The sequence below is a fragment of the Peromyscus eremicus genome, chromosome 14 (genome assembly GCF_949786415.1).
Source record: "Peromyscus eremicus chromosome 14, PerEre_H2_v1, whole genome shotgun sequence".
Classification (NCBI taxonomy): Eukaryota; Metazoa; Chordata; class Mammalia; order Rodentia; family Cricetidae; genus Peromyscus; species Peromyscus eremicus.
Window position 1 is genome coordinate 68,659,666 of NC_081430.1, and position 19,856 is coordinate 68,679,521.

The following is a 19,856-nucleotide window of genomic DNA, read 5'->3' on the forward strand; positions in this document are numbered from 1 at the left end:
ACACACACACACACAGAATAGACAGTAGGGCTCAGAAACTTGAAAGCCCTCCCAGGGGATTGTGTCCTAGATCTTCATTGTCTCAAACCACTGGAGGACCAACATGGCAAATAGTTCTGCATCCTCGGATGCTCTGAGCCCTGCCTCTTCACAAGTCCCCCAGAATTCCTGGCGCCTCAGCTCCCTGTCTGTCCAAGACTTGGTTCGAGATGGGCCTCAGAGGACACAGCCGCTGCCTGTGAGCGGTCGGTCCAGCCTTCCCTCCCCTCAGCCATGACGTACATTTTCCTTGGTAAGCCAGCCGTGGCCTCGGCAGAACTGCGACTGTCATTAGTGTGGCTGGGCTGGGCTGGTGCCAGCGAAGCCCGAATCTGCTTGCCTTTCCGTAAGACGTGCCGGCTGGCACAAGGCTTCACCGCAGCAGCACAGTGGCTTTGTGGGGGCCCCGTCAGCATTTTCTTTCCCCTGCCTCGCTGGTCTCGGTTGTTTGGAGCTGGAAACGGAGCTCTGTGGCTGAGTCAACACTGGCTGAGACGTGGGAAGTCAGAACAGCTTTCAATCGTCCCCCCTGGTCAACTGTGACCCCTGACGTTACCACGCAGAACTCCGAGGGTGTCTTCGGGTGAAGGGCTCGGGAATAAATGGATTTAACAGGGCTGGTAGGGTGGGGCGAGACCTAATTCCTCTCTCTCTGATCTCGCTGCCCACTGGCTGGAAGGGAGGAGGTCAGTTTGCTGGGCCATGTCGTTGGGACTTGCTTTGGCATCCACATGCTGTCACAGACGCTGGAACCGCAAGGATGGGATTGCATTAGCTCCCAGGAAAGTGTTTATTTGTGACTGGCCTACTTAGAAAGATGGAACGGAAAAGGAACAGTTTGATGTGAGAAAATAAGATGTTGGAAGGTAGAAATAGAGGACCACAGTGCAAGCCCAAGCAGACGGGTGTCACAACCCTGCCCTGTCACGGGACCGCGCTCCTCCTGGCTCGCTCTTCCCTGTGTATCCCACTCTCGATGACGTTTCCAAAGCCTAAGCCGAAGGGGCATCTGCGGAAATGTGAGGGCTGGGAGCCCCTTTGGGTGGAGGAGGATTTGAAGGGGCTAGAGATGGGAAGGAAGTGAGCTCAAAGTCAGTGAGATGCAGCTGGACGGACTGCGTCTGTGGATTCTAAGCCTTTTCCTTTTTGGGAGAAATTGGGTGGGGGTGGGGGGTAGCCGTTAGCCCATAAAGCACGGCCTAATGAGTCACCGCTGAGCTGGGGTGGGAAATTGCTGCGATTTGTTCTCTTGCAATTCTGAAAGTCTGTAGGTGTGAAACTATACTTCTTTTTTATTCCCCTCTCATTTTGCTGTTAAAAAAACTTCACAGTTGAGGCTGGAGGGATGGCTCAGTGGTTAAGCTGCTTTTCCAGAGGACCCGGGTTCAACTCCCAGCACCCACATGGCAGCTCACCACGGTCTGTAACTCCAGCTCCAGGAGTTACACAGATACACAGCAAGTAAAACACCAGTGCACATAAAATAAAAATAGTAAGTAAATAAATAAATAAATAAAGACTTCACCGTTAACAAACTATCCTCCACTCCAAATGGGCCAAATCCTTTCCTTTCATTGGACTCCACAATATTCCTGGAAACTGTCTAGGGGCCATCTGGATGAGGAAGCTGTGGCCTGCCCTGTCCTGAAGGTTAACCCCCCGCCGCTGATCAACTGCCTTCTGTTCCAGGGCAGTCATGGCTTCATCCTTGTATGTGTCTGAACACTGTACACGTTTATATTAAGGGCTCCCCCCCCCCATCTGGAGTCCTTTGGGGAACAATCTTAGCTGTTCAACACTATAGTCTGTAAGCAAATATTATGTTAACCTTTCCACATCTACAAATTCATTTAATTTTTACATCTCTGTGGAGTAGGTATTATTACTATTATCATTTTGTGGAGGAATACATTGATGCTTAGAAGAGTTAGGTAAGGTAACCCCTCTGTGTTTGGTAAGGGACTGAGTATTGATTTCAGCCTCTATGAAGCCCAATGCCTGGCCAGTAAGCAAGAGAAACTCAGCCTGGGGTCCGTGCCCTGGCCACCCCTATTCCATGTGAGCTCACGTCTATATAAAGAGGAACCATGACAGTATCAGCCTGTGAGAGGTCTGTGGTCCTGTGAAGCTAACAGCACCACTCTTGACTATTAGAGTCGGTGAGCTGCCAACTGAACATGGCATCATGTTCACTTAAGGATGAATCAGGACTCCTGCTCTGTCGCTCTGAGGCTCTCTTGGCTTTGCTTTCCTCTGATACTGGATTAGAGCAATATTCAGGTCCTTGAGGCCTTGGCTTTCTACACCTCCTCTGGTTCCAGGCGACAAAGGAGGGTAGAGCCTAACCTCCAACATCCCTCAGCAAGCCAGGATTTGCACCTAACACCAGTGTCTTCTCACCAAGTGCCCAAAGGGAGGGTGTGGCTTTCTCCTCCAGCCAACAAAACTTGGGGGCTCCATTCTGACTGGACCAACTAAGGTCATGTGACCCGGCGTGGCCAGTCACTGTGACTGAGAGCTTTCATGCACTGATTGGCTATAGCATATGTTCCTTACCCGTTTCTGGCTCATTCAGAGTCTTAAAGAGGGTATGATTATGCTTAGGACCTTCAGACATTCATAACCCAGCATGGGGGCCTTGAGAGATGGGCCATTTTTTTACCAATGTGACTGTTTCTTGATGGCCAGGGAAGAGGTGAAAAGAAAGAGATTTTCAGGTGGTTCATGTTCCCTGGGTATCTCAGAGAAGGTCTTAGGACAAACTGTCTTATGGAGATGAGGTGAAAGCAAATTCAGCTTCAGTAGGAAGGTTTTTTTTTTGGTGCTTTACCGTTTTTTCTGATTTGAGGAATGTGGCACAGTTGCCTTTTCTGGGTCCCGATCAGAATGTATTTGCGAGGTCAAGGATGCCCTGACCAAGCAGGAGAGCTTCCCTTCTGATTCCCTTCTAACTAGAGCCTCTGCTTCTGAGGCACACCGCCATGGCGTCACACGGCTTTCCATTTCTTTAAGAGTGTGGAGTCTCAGACTCCAGGGGTGGGCGGGGTAGACGGAGAACGTTTGAAAACGAGAGTGGAAAGGCAGACAGAAGTCTTTTATGAGAAACTGTGCAGAGGGATGGCTGCGTGTGTCTGAAAATATAATTATCCCCTTTTGTTTGCTTGATAGAGTTTTGATAGATAGGATCTTGACAGCTCTGTTATGAAATGGTAAAATGTAATTTAGGTTAAAAAAATCTTAATTATCTTAAATTATAGTCTGAAGACATGTTTAGGGCTTTGATCCTTCTGTGTGTGGGGCATAGCAGGGGCTGCCCATCCAGCTTCTTCGTTTGCATAAGAGAAAGAAAAACGTGGCTGACTGGTGCCCTGTCCACCGCTGGGGGAGGGGGGGGGGCGGTGTATGCATATACAGAGGGACACCAGCAGAAATACCCACAACACCCCAAAAGAGCAGAGGGGCATTGTGGGTATTTCCATTCATTAGAGACTAAAACTCAAGCTCCTAAGTGAACCGTTCAGGCTCTTGAAGACCTGGCCTTCAACAACCTCCGTCTCATGGGGCTGGTGGTACAGAGAGGTTGTGGCTTACAGGGCTGGGTAGCAGACTCAGACCTTCCCTGCTGTCCTGCTGAGGAGCTGGAGTCTGCTGTTTGGGGCCTCTGAGCCTCAGTGTGTCCAGTTTATCATGAAAGCAGAACAGACGGGCAGGGCTGTTTTGTGTGTTCGAATCCCTCCACTACTTCTCAGTTCTCTCTGGTCCTTACCTGCTCTTCCTTACTCTGCCCTCTCCTCATACCTGGCTCTTTATCCTACATGTCTTCCTTTTTCCCTCTGCCCTCCCTCCCTCCATCCCTCCCTCCCTCCCTCCCTCCCTCCCTCCATCCCACCCCCCACCCCCACCCCCGATAGTGAATGTTCATGAGACCCAAGCTGTATGGTAGTCCCTCCCCTCTTCATACCCTAGCCCCAGGAGAAAGAGTGTAACTTGGCTAAGTGCTGGGTGTAATTTCATGAAAACGAGAGCTCACCCGCATGTGCCATCCATTGACTTTAGCAGCTATCAATAAAGAAATGAAGTACTTCAGTGAATCAGAAAGAGAGAGGCTTGGGGAGGTGCGTCAGGTTTTTCAGGTTTTCACTGGACTCGGGCACTCTGGGTTTGAAGTCTGACTTTTCCTCATTAAAACGTGGGGGGCAGTAGTAGGACTTTCTTCAGAAGTTTATTGAGAGGCACACAATATGATAGTATGTATAAAATGTACTTAGGAGAGAACTTAGGCTCCCTATTTAATTCTCAAAAGGACACGCCCCCCCTCCCCTAAAAGGAGTTCCCATCATTTGCTCAGCCATAAACAGGGGGAAAGAAGCTGACCCCATGATGGCTAGAAAGTGATACAGTCAGATTTGCAACACACCGATCTCATTCCAGACCCCAGGCTTCACCATCGGTCTGGCTGCCTCTTCCCCCAGGGTGCTTGCACCCCAGGAATGAGTGGGACCAGCAGTCCCTGACACCCACAAGGCTGATGCTCACCCTGTGGATGCTCGGCTGATGCTCACCTTGTGGGTACTCAGCTGATGCTCACCCTGTGGGTGCTCTCCTCTTCTGACTTCTTACTGAACGGGGATCAAACGTAATGGAGTTCAGGACTTAAATGCTTGCAGCCATTATTTCAAAGGGAGACACATAATTTTTTAAAAAGGGCTTAGTGAACTTTCGAGAATACAGGAAGATGACTCTCCTAAGACTTGGGGGAGTTGAAAGAGAATTTCACACTAACTAATCAGCTTGATGCACCATCCTTCTCTAGGGCCTGTGAGGGTCCAGTGTGGAGCAAAGGGGAAGGCTCTGCCGTGAAAATGGGTGGATGCATTTCCCGCCCTTCCACCCATGGGTGTCTTTCTGCTCAGTCTTCTGAGAGGTACTTCCTGCTCTTCCGCTCTGCCTGGCTCAGACTCCCGGTACACCTGCAGGCAAGCAGGAGGTGTTTTTTTTTCCATGAACACATTGCGCGGGCTTAATATGAACCCCAGGGTGGAATCAAGGACCTCAGGGAGGAAAAGCAAACAGCAAATTGTATTTTTCTTCAAGGTACCTTGAACTCCACCTGGTTGTCTCAGAGGAAACACAAGCAACTCTCTGGGATCTCTCTCCTGCCAGAAAGCTCCCAGGAGTATTCAGCACCTCAGTTTGGGGACATCTCAGGAGAGTGCATTTCTCTCATTTTGTTTAAACACTTCCTGAGGTCCAGTCTGAATTATGCATGGGTGATCATTTATACAAGATCCTGTCCCTTTGGAGCCTGGTTGTCTAATATTTTCTTTGAGGAAAATGGATCTTAGCGCCCCCCCCACCACACCCTCCCTCCCTCTCCAGTCCCCACCCCCATACACACTCGTTAACAATTGTCTTCCTATAAAGTTTGTGTGTGTGAGCAAGATGGGCGTTCAGATGGATGCAGAAGCGAGTGTGGAAAACCATTTGGCCTCAGGTCTCCATATAAAACATGCTAAGACATACAGTCACTCAACCTGCTTGCCAGAGAGAGGCCTCGCTGGGCTCTGCCCTGCCCATGCCTTCCGTTTTCACACATGGCGCTGTGAATTGGAGAACTTGCTGATCCCTCGGCTCAGAGAAGCCAGAATCCCTGTCAGGCTGCCTTTGTCATCTTCCAGACCCAAGGCCTTTCAAAGAATCAGACATACGAGGACTTGAAAGACCGAACAAGGAAAGCTGAGCTACAGAAAGGCCGGAACAAGACGCAACAAGCCTCCGACAAATTATTCATAATTCCATTCTGATTCATAGCAGGAGTCAAAATAGCCGGGGAGCCCAAGGCTGCAGCTGGTGGAGCGAAGCTTTGCTCTGTTCAGTCCCTCCAATGAGGGCGGGCCCAGTGGAGGCCTGGGGAAGGGAGATCCCTGAAGATAAAAATGAGTCCTCGAGGCCAAATGGTCTCTTGGCTGAAGGTCCCAGATATTTAGTAACCAGATTTGGATTCTGACCAAGGAAGAGGTGGAGACGGGGGTGGGGGGTGGGGGGATATCTCAACCATCATGGCTAGATAGACCTCCCCAGGGTGGTAGTGGTAGTGCTCCTCCTCTGCCTTTACCCCACCCTTTGCAGATTATATCTGGAAAATGAGCCCCCCCACACACACCCCACCGCCGCCCCCACCACCCACCCACCCATGGCCCAGCATTTTTGTGAGAATAAAGTTGATTCGAAATTACTTAGACCTCTTCTGCAAATGCCCATTCCAGGTCCCACCCCAGACCCATAAATCAGAACTTCAGAGCATAGCCAGGCAATCTGCTATTCAAGACAAGACCCATCTCTGTGTATCGAATGTTTAAACCCACTGCTGAAGCTTTGGGGGCTCTAGCAAGGCCTTGCATGTCTCTGTTTTAGTAAGAGGAGGGTCCGTTATGGTCCTGACTGGCGTAGTAAGCAAAGCTTGGCTGCGCGTAGAGATGCGATGGTTTGAAACACAGCTGAGCGAGTGCTGACTAAGAACCTTTGCCATGCAAGAGGAGCTCAGTCTTGTCGTCTGTGCCTGCCGACTCATGACGTCGCCAGTGAGAAACACAAAGGGTGAATGGCAGGTGTTTGGCCTCAAAGGACTTTCACTCTGAAACTCAGGGTCTCCTGTGAAGTGACATGTGGTTTGGTACTAAGTTACTCGATGTGAAAATTACACATTAGTTAAAAACGGAGGCCCGAAATAGCCAAACAACAGACCGCAAACAGCCTTGGAGGAGAGATGGGTTGTAAGCTGGACTGTGAAGAATTGACAAGGCTGGGATCTTCATAAAGATGTTCCCAGCATCTTTTCAAGGGGGTGATGTCAAGAGTCCTAGAGGTAGAAGGACGCTTGGGTTCTGATAGCGTAGCAGAACACTAGATTTTCTGGAGAGAAGGGATGCACTGGAACATATAAACGGGGTTGAATCATGAAGGGTCTCAGAATCTATGAAGAACAATCTACAAAAAAAAAAAAAAAGGACAGTTATTTCAGGTTGTTTAGTAGCAGGGACTGTGTTCTTCCATGGCCCCACAGAAGGAGAAAAGGTATTCTTTCTGTGGGTACCCAAAGCTGAGCACCACTCACATCCTAGAAACATCTGGAGAGACCTAGCTTAGAATCTGTGTTTGAGATGGACAGCTGGGGGTTGATGGGAAGCAGAGGGGAGTTGGTACTTTGGCTGAGACAACCTGGCAGGGGAGAAGGGCCCTAAGTCAGTCCCAACATGACTGGACCCAGATACAGAGTTGAGTCAAGGTCTCAGACTATGGAATCTAGTAGAGGGGGCCAGGGTTCACAAACAGGGCAGCAGATGTAGAAGCCAGCAAGGAGGAAAAGACTTGATACTGTGGAATTAGTCTGTTATCCATGGTAAAATGAGATTCATGGGATATGCTCCGGAAAAATTGCAACAAAAAGTCAGTGATGGGCCCTAAACGCCTTAAAGGCTGACACTAAGCTCCACCCAGCTGTGGGGTGGAGTCAAGATTGACTGTGGTATGCTGTCAGGGTCATTCCACAGCTTGCGTAGAGATGTTGTTGGACCGTAGCTTTATACTGTTAACATCTAGGAAGCCATGGTGCCCAGTTCTGATGATGGTCATCAGTTAGAAACCATTGAGAAAATTCATGCCATAGAATGAGAATATTCACATGATGAGATTGAGATATTGAATTCATAGCTCAAAGATATAAAAGCAACTATTTACCAGGCTGGCTCTGAAAGGGTGGTGTTGTTTTCCCAGAGTGCTAAAAGTCTAACTTGGGATCTACAAGAAAGAATGGGCTGATGAATTAGTGAAGTGTGCTGTGGATTTTGGAAGGTTGAGTGAACAGTGGCTTCAGCACCATTGTTTGGCATATCTTACTTGACCTCAATCTCCAGACCCCGTATGTGAGGAGGAAGGGTCCATGGATATGTGTACTCCTTGTGGGTGGGCACAGAACTCAAGGAGCAGTCTAAGAGCTGAGGACTCGTGATGCAGTGTTCCTTCAGATCGTCGGGCTCTCCCCATCTCCTACTCACCGCAGAGCCATCACGCCGACCTCACTTCCCAGGCCCGCCCTTGGCTTCTGTTGGATTTCTGCATTAGGAACTTGGCCGTAGAACTGATTTGCACAACGGCTAAATTTGTTTCACATGTGATCAGTCCACTTGGGGATGGATTCTAGGAAGAGGGATGGCAAATTGATTCGGAATTCCCAAGTGCTGGAAAATGGAATTAACTAGGGCGATGGTGAGAGCTAGCTGGGAGAAGATGAGGAGGAAGAGAAGGAGGAGGGAGGAGGGAAGGGGGGGAGGAGAGGATTGCTGGGGAAAGACAGCGTGAGGGAAGCAGCGTAGCCTGACTCTCTTATAGGAATAAAGGTACAGAATCGAGGTTGAGGGTTATGATCTGCTCAGTGAAGGTGGGGTTGGCCAAGCGGATGAGATGGAAGAAGGAACCTCACGTTTGTGGAGCATGTGGGTCCTTGGTCAAGGAAGATGCTCTAAGCCTGGCCCTTCTAGCACAAAGTGGGTACATAATCCGTGTCATCCAAAATAAGCAGCTGTGTGTCCAGGTGTCATCCTCAGACACCCTGGAGCAATGATCGGGGCTGTCTTTAGAGAAGCAGTGACTCGGGTCCCAGAGCAGTTAATGGACTCCCCCAGTTTGCAAAGCGACTGATCCTAGACAGGGTTCGAGTCCCACTCTCTTTTTGCTGCTAGTGTCTTAGGGACCTTGCTGCTTAAGAAGAAGAACAAGGATAGGGGCGTGGTACCCCAGGCAAGCACCTACCTGACATCGGCAAGGTCCTGAGTTCAAATGCTAGCCCCGGAAAACAACACAACCGAAAGGAACCCAAATCCAAGCGAGGACGAGGCTTTGGTGATGAACTCCAAGGGGTCACTTTTGGTGTCTGACAGTGTAGCTCAGTGGATAGAGTACTTGCCTGCCATACACTGTATAATCGATTCCATACCCAGGACTTCATAAAGCAGAGGGAGAGGCACGGGCCTATAACCTCAGCACTTAGGAGGTGGAGGCAGGGGGATCATCCTCACTTACAGAGTGAGTTTCAGGCCAACCTAGGATATGCATTAGACCCTGTCTCAAAATAATGGGGAAGAATATGGGGCTTCCTCCCTCTGTTTGTTACCCTGTTCTCTGGCAGAAACCATCAGCGTCCAGTGTATGGGACCTGGATCTATTTTTATCTCTAATTCCTAAAGCACAGACCAGCAGTACACGCTGCTTTGATATTCCTCAACAAGGCACGTGCGTGTCTTATTGAGGAATTGGCTTCCTCACAAAAGAGACTGCCTTTGCTGCTTCCATTCTCCGACTTCTTCCCTTCCCTCATTTATTTGATTTTATTATTTAGCTAAGAAAATTCGTGATAAACCATTTGTTTGGGAAAATGCGCAGCCTGCTGAGTCCGGATCGCCTTCAAGTGCTTTTGGTATTTGGAGACATAAACTCTTATTATTTGAGTTTGTTGAAAGAGGCATTCTGACATGTCCAGGCAGGGCGGGAGGGTGGGCTGAGCTCTCTGTGGCTGCCAGCTCCACCAGCTCATCACAGGACACCAAGGCTGTGTCTCACCACCAGCTTCAGAGACGAACCCCGAACTTCTGGGGCCTGGCTGGAAAGTGCCAGCCAACACTGGCAACAGGAGCTGTGCCCTCAGGGGCCATCTGCAGAGTGGTGCGGCCACTTGTGGGCACTGAGAACCAGCCAACTGACCGACTTTGCTGTCCGTGTGGGCTGCTGGCAATCAAGCCAGAGTCCAGAGGTCTCTGGGGAAGTCACCCCCACAGCCTCCTTCAGCCACACAGCTGCACTCGATCTAATTTAATTTAGTCTGATCATCTTCCGAGCACAGCATGAGCTGTCCCATCCATCTCAGTCAACACAGGGCAAAGCCAGGACCAGGAAGGGGCCCACCCAAGGTCACGCTGAATCCCTCGCCTTTAAAACTGGGAACACAGCTTCCACATTGCTATAGAAACGCATTTAAATGAATAAAAGCCACCGGGCACTGTTTTAATTACACTGCTCCGTTCAGATCATTATAACGCAAGTGCAAACAAATGAATACTTTCCTGCTTTTCTTTTTGGAGAGGAGGAAAGCAGCATGGTGCCAACGCAAACTGCTTGATTGTGTGGTGTTTCAACAGTTCCTACTGTCTTAAAGAATCTGTGGGCGTTACATGTTGGCACTTTTTAAAAACACCAATCCCCCCCCCAACCAAACCTTTGATATTGTGATTTCTAAAAACTTTATAAATACATTTATGAAAAAAAAAGCTTGTTATTGAAAACTTAGAAATTTGTACAAAGGGCTGGGGTGATGGTTCTGTGGATGTAATGCTTGACACACAGCTTTATGATCTGAGTTCATGTCCCCGGCGCCCACAGAAAAGCCAGGCCAGGTGTGCATACCTGTAACTCCAGAGCTGGGTAGGCAAAGACAAGCAGACCCCTGGGACTAGCTGCCCAGCTGATCTAGCTGAAATGGTGAACTTCAGATTAAGGGAGAGACCTTGCCTCAAAATACAAGGGAGAAGAGCAGTAGAAGATACCCAACCTCGTCCTCTGTTTTCTACGTGTACCACACATAGGTGTACCTGTACACATGCATGTGCACCCACCAAGACGTGTCTAAACACAATAGAAAACAAATGCCATTTTCAGCGACAGTTGAGAAACAACTTTTTATAGTCTCATACTTCTTCAGTCTCTTTTTCTATGAATATATCTTCACATATATATTCATATATATATATATTTCTTTAAATAAAGTTAAGATTTCTTTTTAATGTACAGTTTGGAGGACTAAGATTTCGGACTGCACATGACCTCATTTTTTTCCTACAATGTGAAGATCCCAAACACATTCTTCTGTAATGAAGAAATGAAGATACCATCCATTACTCTTACAGCATTCATGATGTCTGAGTGTTGTAGGAGGATGGACTGAAGCTAATTACCATTCCTATCACTCCATGCTCAGAGAGGAGAAAGGAGCAGCCACTGCCCTAACTTCCCAAGAGCTGGCCCGTGTCCCCAGCCTCACAGCTCTTGGCAATGACAGGCATTTGTCCCCCTGACCCCTTCCATCTGCAGCCAGGTCCCTGGCTTCCTTCTCGGAAAACTCATAACTTTAATCATGTATCCTCTTTGGACATCTTGGAACACTGACGTATGTTGAAATGTCACATCTTTCTCAGAAGCATCTAAATATTACCAAACGTAATGATCTTGGTCTCTGGTCACCTTCTACGATCCACCTTCAAAGACTACTCCTGATTGACAGGGGTGCATATTTATAGGTTAAGATGTAGCATTTCAATATATGTACGTGAAGAGTAATGATCGGACTGGGGTAAGTGACACACGTCACCTGAGATAGTTATCGTTTCTTCAGGTTGGGAGCATTCACAATCTCTACTATCTGCGTTGAAATGTGCGACTGTTTTCAAACATACTTATCCTGCTGCACTTCAGAAAGTTTGAAGTTCTCCCCTATCCGACTGCTCCTCTGTGCCTGTTAATTATCCTCTCTCTACTGCCTCCCCAAGCCCTCCTGGTCACCACCAGTCAGGTCTCTGCTCCAAAGTCCACTATGTGGTCTCCTCATGCGAGTGATAACATGTGTGTGTGTCTTTCCATGTCTGGCTTATTTCATTTAGTAAAATGTCTTCTGTTCTACCCATCTTGGTTCAAATGACATAATTGTAATATCATTCTCTTAATAGCTGAATAATATTCAATTAATATATCTATCACTTTCTTATCTACCCATCTATGGAGGAACACCTAGTTGATTGTACACTCTAACTTATGATAAGTGATTAAATAAACATTTGAATGCCGATGTCTATTTGACATATTGATTGTTTTCTCTTAAATATACCTACTAATGGGATTGCTGAATAATATGGGAGTCCCGTATCTTTTTTTTTTTTCTGAAGAACTGATATACTGATTTACTTTCCCACCAAGAATGTATGAGAGTCCCCACTTCTCCACATGCTGGCCAGCGTATTCCTTTTGCTAGAAGCTTTTCTACTATTGCCCAGTGTAATTCCTAACTAAATTCTAAATCTTATTCTTATCCCCACAGATCAGTGGCACCATCAACCCTCATGCAAGGCACTGGCGAGCGTCACAGAGAACCACAACTAGACACAGTGGAGAGATCAATGGATTTGGGGACGCCCAGCCCCAATGGATACTTCTATAGCACAGGTCCTGCGTCTATCGCTCAGGGAACATTGTGGAAGAGGAAGTGGAAAGACTCTATGAGCCAGAATTCCAGGAAGTCTGCTGTGAGACAGTCTCTCCTAGAAACGGCTGCATAAATAAGATTGGAGCAATGGCAATATCAATGGACATGTTAACATGGAAGGGGGGCAGTTTTAAGAATTCCTGCCCTAGACAGAGAACTATAGGCAATTGATGAGTGCTGGGAGAAGGGGAATTAGCCTGTTCTGGGGGTGAGCCCCAGATTGGCTGTGCAACCCATGGTTGGCCATGAAACCATATACACACAAACAACAAAATGAGACTCACAGGTTGTATTTATATGTATTTGTGCACACACATCCATCCATACATGCATATCCAAAGAACAGGAGACTCTCATCTTGAGAGTCGGGGAACCTAGGAGGGATTCAAGGGAATAGCTGGGGGAAGCTGGAAGGAAGGAAGAGAGGGGGAGCAATGTAATTCTATTTCAACTGAAACCTTTTTAAAAAGTCTTCCTAACTAGAACGGGAGACTACACCATAGTGATTCTGATCTGCGTGTCCCTGATAATTAGAGGAGCTGAATATTTGCAGTTTTGTCGTCTTATATTGTTTTTTCTACATAGCTGTTGGCCATTTGGATTTCCTGTTTTAAGAAATGTCTACTCCGTCATTCACTCATTCTAAAATTGGCCAATTTGTTTTTTTGCTGTTCGGCCAGCTGCCCCGCACTGCACTCTTCCAGGTAGCTTTCCTGAAGTGCTGTTTATCCGGGCACCGTGTGCTCCCTCCTCCGTCAGGTCCTGAAGTGCTGTTTATCCGGGCACCGTGTGCCACCTCCTCCATCAGGTCGTGAAGTGCTGTTTATCCGGGCACAGTGTGCCACTTCCGCTGTCAGGTACAAGCTGGATGGCACGTTGACTTCTAACTTAGCCAAGGTTACAATAATAATAAGAACAAAAGAAAACAGAGCACCTCTTGCTTGCTGTGATAACTCTGATTTTTAAAACGTTCTGATTTGGGTACCTTGTGAGATGACTGGATCATGCAAATGAGCGTTCCTCTTACCTCAGACACTCATATTTTCACGATAAGGATACGTAGGATCTACTCTCCCGTTGCTCTTCCAGTATATGGGAGAACGTCTTCATCCCATCTAAGTAGAACTCACACCCTTTGACCTGCTCTTCCCTTCCCATCCACCCTGTCCCTGGCAATTACTCTTCTGTTCTCTGCTATTGTGAGTGTTGCTTGCTCTGATCTTTTGAAATGCCTTCTATCCAGCTTAGCTTAACCAACAGCTTTCCCTCCAATTAATCCTTCTTACTTTCCTGAAGCTTGCCCCCATTCATTCTCTTATTCTCTCTGTCTCTCATTTTTAAATCACTATCTTGTGTTTCAGCCTCAAGTCTTAACACCTCCCTCTCCTTTTCTATGAAAAAAGTACCCCTTTTTAGAAGGATGTTAGTTCATTCACACAGCCATAACAAAATAACATGGAATGGGTGACTTTGTCAGCCTGTGTCCTCATAGTTTCAGAGCCTGGACATCCAGGTCAAGGAGTCAGGCAGAACGTTCAGTTTCTGATGAGGGAGCGCTCTATGGCATGAAGCCAAGCAGCCAGCTTCCTGGCACATACTTACATGGTAGAGAGGGAGGGAGGATAGGATGGATGGAGGGGAAGAGAGAGAGAGAGAGAGAGAGAGAGAGAGAGAGAGAGAGAGAGAGAGAGAGAGAGAGAGAGGGAGGGAGGTTCTCTTGTGTCTCTTATAATGATGTCATCATGAGGGAACCATTGTCATGACTTTATGCCAACATGATTATCTCCCAAAGGCTCTGGCAACCAAACCGTCATATGAGGATGCTGGTCTTTAATACGTTAATTTGTAGTTCAGCCAGAACACTCGTACTTCTTAATTCATTGTATTTTCCAAAAATCTACCTCTGTTTTTCTCATCCTCTCTTGCTATATACTCCCATGGCTTCACCCTCCCTACAGCAATGGCTCTTAGTATTAGCATTAATATAGATGACAATATTCTATATTAGAATTAGAATGTATTATATAGAATATATATACAATAATATTCCATATTAGCATTATTCTATCTATCTATCTATCTATCTATCTATCCATCCATCCATCTATCTATCTATCTATCTATCTATCTATCTATCTATCTATCTATCCTATCTAAAGAAAAGGAGGCCATTTCCTTTCAAACCACCACACTATCTATCTGTCTATTCATCTATCTATCTGTCTGTCTGTCTTAGTTAGGGTTTCTATTGCTATGAAGAGAAACCATGACTACAGCAACTCTTATAAAGGGTAATATTTAATTGGGGCTGGCTTACAGTTCAGAGGTTCAGTCCATTACCTTCATGGTGGGACATGGTGGCATGCAGGAAGACATGGTGTTGGAGAGGTAGCTGAGAGTTCTACATCTTGCCCAGGCAACAGAAAGTGGTCTGTCTCACTGGATGTGGCTTGAGCTTATATGAGACCTCAAGGCCTGTCTCTATAGTGACACACTTCCTCCAACAAGGCCACACCTCCTAATAGTGCCACTCCCTTTGGGGGCCATTTTCTTTCAAACCACCACACTATTTATCTGTCTCTCTCTCTCTCTCTCTCTCTCTCTCTCTCTCTCTCTCTCTCTCCATCAATCCTTCTAATTATATAATCTTTCCCATGTAAGGTTTGGTGTGCTTTATTTTTGATCCCTGTTGTTAGGTATTTGTTTCTGACTGGGACTATTGTAAACAACACTGTAACATGTTCTCATCCATGTGTTTTTCTTTCATATTCAGCTTTTCATCTTCCTGGAGATTTTCAAGAGTCAATAACATTCAAAATGTGTGTGTGTGTGTGTGTGTGTGTGTGTGTGTGTGTGTGTGTGTGTGTATTGTGCTGAATGTCAAGCCACATTGGCTAAGTATGTGCCCTACCACTGGGCCATGTCCCCAGCCTTAGATTAAATGTTTCTATAATGTTTGGGATATACTTTCTTCCTTTGAATCACATGGATGAAAGTGATGTGTCCTAGTTAGGGTTTCTATTGCTGTGAAGAGACACCATGACCACAGCAACTCTTATAAGGAAAACATTTAATTGAGGTGGCTTACAGTTTAGAGGCTTAGTCCATTATCATCATGGTGGGACATGGTGGTGTGCAGGCAGATATGGTGCTGGAGAAGGAGCTGAGAGTTCTACATCTTGATCTTAAGGCAACAAGAAGTGAACTGAGACACTGAGTGTGGCTTGAGCATATATGAGACCTCAAAGCCCACATCCACAGTGACACACTTCCTCCAACAAGGCCACACCTTCTAATAATGCCACTCCCTGAGTTTATGGGGGTGATTACATTCAAACTACCTCAGGATGTTAAGATATTTTGTGTGTGATATGTGAGTGTATGATGTGTGTGTAGGGGGAGATGCAAGTGTGTGCATGGAGGTCTGAGGTCAACATTTGGGTGTTGGTCCTCACCTTTCCACCTTCATCTGGACATTTTCTTGTTTCTACCCCCCTGTAGGGAGATCTCCAAAGAGGCATTCTGGGATTACAGGCACTTGTGCTACACTGTGCAGCTTTTACCAGGGTTCTGGAGATCCAAACCCAGCTTGTCAGGCTTGGGCAGCAAGCATCTTTACCCACTGCGCTGTCTGCCCAGCCCTAAGACATCTGTGAAGGCCTCCCTTCACATCTTTTAGTTGAACAACCCTCATGCTTTCTGACATGGTATTACAATCACTAATTAGCTGCGCCAGGCTCTTTGGGGGATCAGAGACTCTGGTTAACTCACTGCCGCCTGAAGACCAGGCTCACAAGTTGACTCCCTCCCTCCTGTGGGTAGGGATGAAGCTAATCACCTTAGGATATCAGTAGAACTTGTTTTCATAGAATCTCTCTGTACCTTGCTGTGCTGACTGACCCGACTAGAGCCTCTGTTGAAGAGAGCATGTAAGATGACCACAGAGAAGGTCATCCACTCCACGGATGGCTATTCACGACTGAGGTGACAGTGAGTAGGCATCACGGGCTGTTTCTGAACCTGGGTGCATTGGATACTTGTGCTGCTGGCAGATCTCACCTCCTTCTGCTGGATACGCCTCTTTGTAATGACATTTTATATTCGTTAACAATCTGTATATGTTCCGTTTTGTAACCCTGAAGGACTTGCTTAGCAGAGCCAGGATAGTACTGCATTGAGTAGAGCTGTCCCGTGATGGTCCCTTCCACGGTTATGCCTCTGAGTAGTTGGGTGATTATAAATACCCATTCTGGAGGACACAACAATTTTTCATAAAGGGGTTAGTTTCAGCCTGGTAAAACCATGCCCTGTTGGTTTGATTACTAGCCGGAATAACTCAGCTCTCAAGTGGTCCTTACTTATTTTAAAATAACTTCACTCATACATAAACTGGCCACTGGAAAATTGGTCTTTAGACCAATTAGTTAGCGTTAAGCTAAACTCTTCACTGACTGGGAACTTATTTAACACTGCCCTCAAATTACTCAACAGTGAAATCACAGGTTTTATGTAAACACAAAAACCTCAGGCTTACGGGTCCATATTGTCTACTTGAATTCAGTGTCTGCTGGCTTAACTTCAACTCGATGCTTTGATGCTTCTGAGAGTCAGGTATGAGTCATCACGTAAACAAAGAAAACAGAAACGGGACATTAGTACCTACAGAGGCACAGCTAAAAGATGAAGTCTGATGAGTCACTTTTGTATAAATTCCTTCCTTCTGAGTGTTGGCAGAATCCTGGGCTGCGTTTAACAAACAGAATATGGGCAGAGAAGGAGCTAGCTACCCCTTGCTCTTATTGCTGGACTCCATCAGAGCCAACTGGAGAGAAGTGTCTCTTTCTGGCTTTGAAATAGTAAGTACCACAGGACAGAGAACTGCGGGATCTGCTGGAGTCCGAATAGCCCTTAGCTAAGGCCAGGGGACTAGATGAGTAACTGGGGCCTCAGCCCATGTGCACAGGGTATATGCCAGAAACGGCAGAATTGGACCCACGCCTGGTCTGTAGCTTGTGTGACTCTGAGCGGTGACTAGTGACTCTCGGCCACAAAAGCTACAGGATGATGGATGCATTAGTTTGAAGCCACTAACCTGGTGGCTAATTTGCTTCACAGTGACAGAAATTTAATATAGCCTCCCTGTCAGGATAGAATGTGTGAAATGTGTTTACACCTCACCTGTTCGGCCATGACAAATTGCTTAACATTTCTGGGCCTTTTAACTGTAACACAGGAATGAAAAATGGTGTCTATTTCAGCAACAGAGATTGGACAGCACAGTATAATGTAGGAGGAGACCCACAGTGAGGGACAGTTGCTGCTGCTGTCAGATGACATGTTTGTCTCATCATCATAAGCCTTTTATTGTTATTTTTCTCTATGTGCTCCATGTTCTGAAGATTTCTGGCTCACACGTTCACTGGATTGTTCAAGCAGAATTCACTCTCTCTCATCTATTTCTAGTTCATTAGCTGTGTCAAGTTTCTGATCAGCTTGGGATTGTCTTAAAAGAATAGTTATAATTAATGTGTTTGGGCTAAAAGCAAAGCTGTTCAGTGTTAGAGTTAATGAAATTTCCATTAGCTTAAAAAAATGTTAGCAATGGATTGTTGAGCCAGATTTAGAGTCACAAAGTGAGTTTAATGGGGGGTGGGGATAGACGTGGGGTGGAGGGACTCAGCACAGTGGTCATGGCTGCCTCTGTTTGTTGTGGCTTCCCCGGGTGTTGCTGGGAGATTAGAAAGGCTGGAAAAAAAAAACTGTAAGTGCCCTGAGATGTGCTGGGAGAGGAAATCAAGGCATTGGGCTCGCTCTTCATGGAGTTGGCAAGCTGGAAACGAACTAGAGGATCCTGGGGTTTTTAGGAACTGTTATGCAGTGTCTACATTACAGTTAGGAGAAAGAAATAAAACACAAATGAAAACCAACAGAGACCACTTCTGAATGGCTGTTCCAAGTGTATTTGAAAGTGTTCCTGTCTGTAATTTGTTTGGTATGGAGAGCTGATGCTGGAGGTCTGATCAGAATGCCTTTATTAGTGCCGCGTTTCTCTCTGAACACTGTCTAAGGAACTAGCATTGTTTACACCAAGGCCTAACCATTCAGTTTCCAGATGAATGCTTTTCAAGTTGGCTACAGACGTGGTAGGGAATTACGTGCACTTTATAGGAGTTTCTCCTATATAAACCCAGCCACACTTCTTAGGAACAAAAGACAGTTAGTTACAAGGAATTGTTCCAGCAGGTCTGAAAGCACATTGATTTCTTTTCTTTTTTAATGCAGGAAATGAAAATACAGCTTCAGAAGCCCATCTGAGAAATTTAAATAGACAGGATTTCCTATTTACACTCTGTATATACACAAAAAAAAAACAAAAAACAAACAAACATACAACAGGTATCCACATCACAGACCCACATTCACAGGGCAGAATACATATACAATCCACAGTGTAAACACAGAAGATGCACATGGCGGCCCATGCATGTACAAGAAAGGCTTTGAGAAGTCCTGGAGCAAAGGCCCAATGGTTTTTGTTTCACCGTGTGCTTCTCAAGTTGATCTGAGACTCACGGCATCACAAACACCCCACAACTCCCGAGGGTGCCAGTCACTCAGATTTGAAACACCTTAGTATTCCTGGAGCACTTTGTGAATAATTGGCTTCTGAGATTTTCTCCAAGAAGTTAACTCTTTCATGGGGTAAGAATGAGGCAGTCCAATGTTGATGAGTACAAGAGCATACCACCATTAAAACAACCCACCAGTCAGAACCAACACCTGCTAACTATGTAAAGAACACTGAGGGCCGTGACTAGTGACCAAAGTCTTTCCTCCTGGAGTTCCGCTTGTCTTTTTCACATCATGTTCAGACAGCCAAGTTCAGCTGTCTTTTCATGGCCCTGCCATTCACTATTCACCCAGGTAGACCCTGCTGGACAGGGGAAGGACCAGCTTCCTGAAAAGCGAGTGCGTAGCCAGAGTGGGAGCTGGATCCCCCTCACTGCTGCTCTTAGCACCCTTGGACCTGACCTAATGATTGGCACATTACCCTCTGCATTCCTGCTGCTAGGGCTCAGAGTAACCACTTATCAGCATGCATTGCTGTGTTTATTCTGCATAGAATGGAAAGGAGTATATTTCATCCTCTCAAGAGCGTCTGGCGGGGCATTTGCAGAGCGCTTACTGTGAAGATGAAAGAAGTTTTTAATCTTCATAGGGAAGCTGTGACCTGGGCTGTGAGGAGGCCAGACCACACAGTTCTGCATGAACTCATCGTAGGGCTTAACTGACCACAGTTCCAGCACCGAAAACGTACATCGCTGCAAAAAGTGCAAAGCTGCATCCTCCAGTGTGTTAATATTTATGCTTTTGAAGCAAACCATACTTTCCATTGAGTGACTTCTCCTCTGTAAAGGAAAGTGGGTATCTTGGCAACTCCCAGATAAGCCTTTATCAGCAAATTACCTATTTGTTAAAATACAGAACAAGAACATGCCAATTAGTGCAGCCA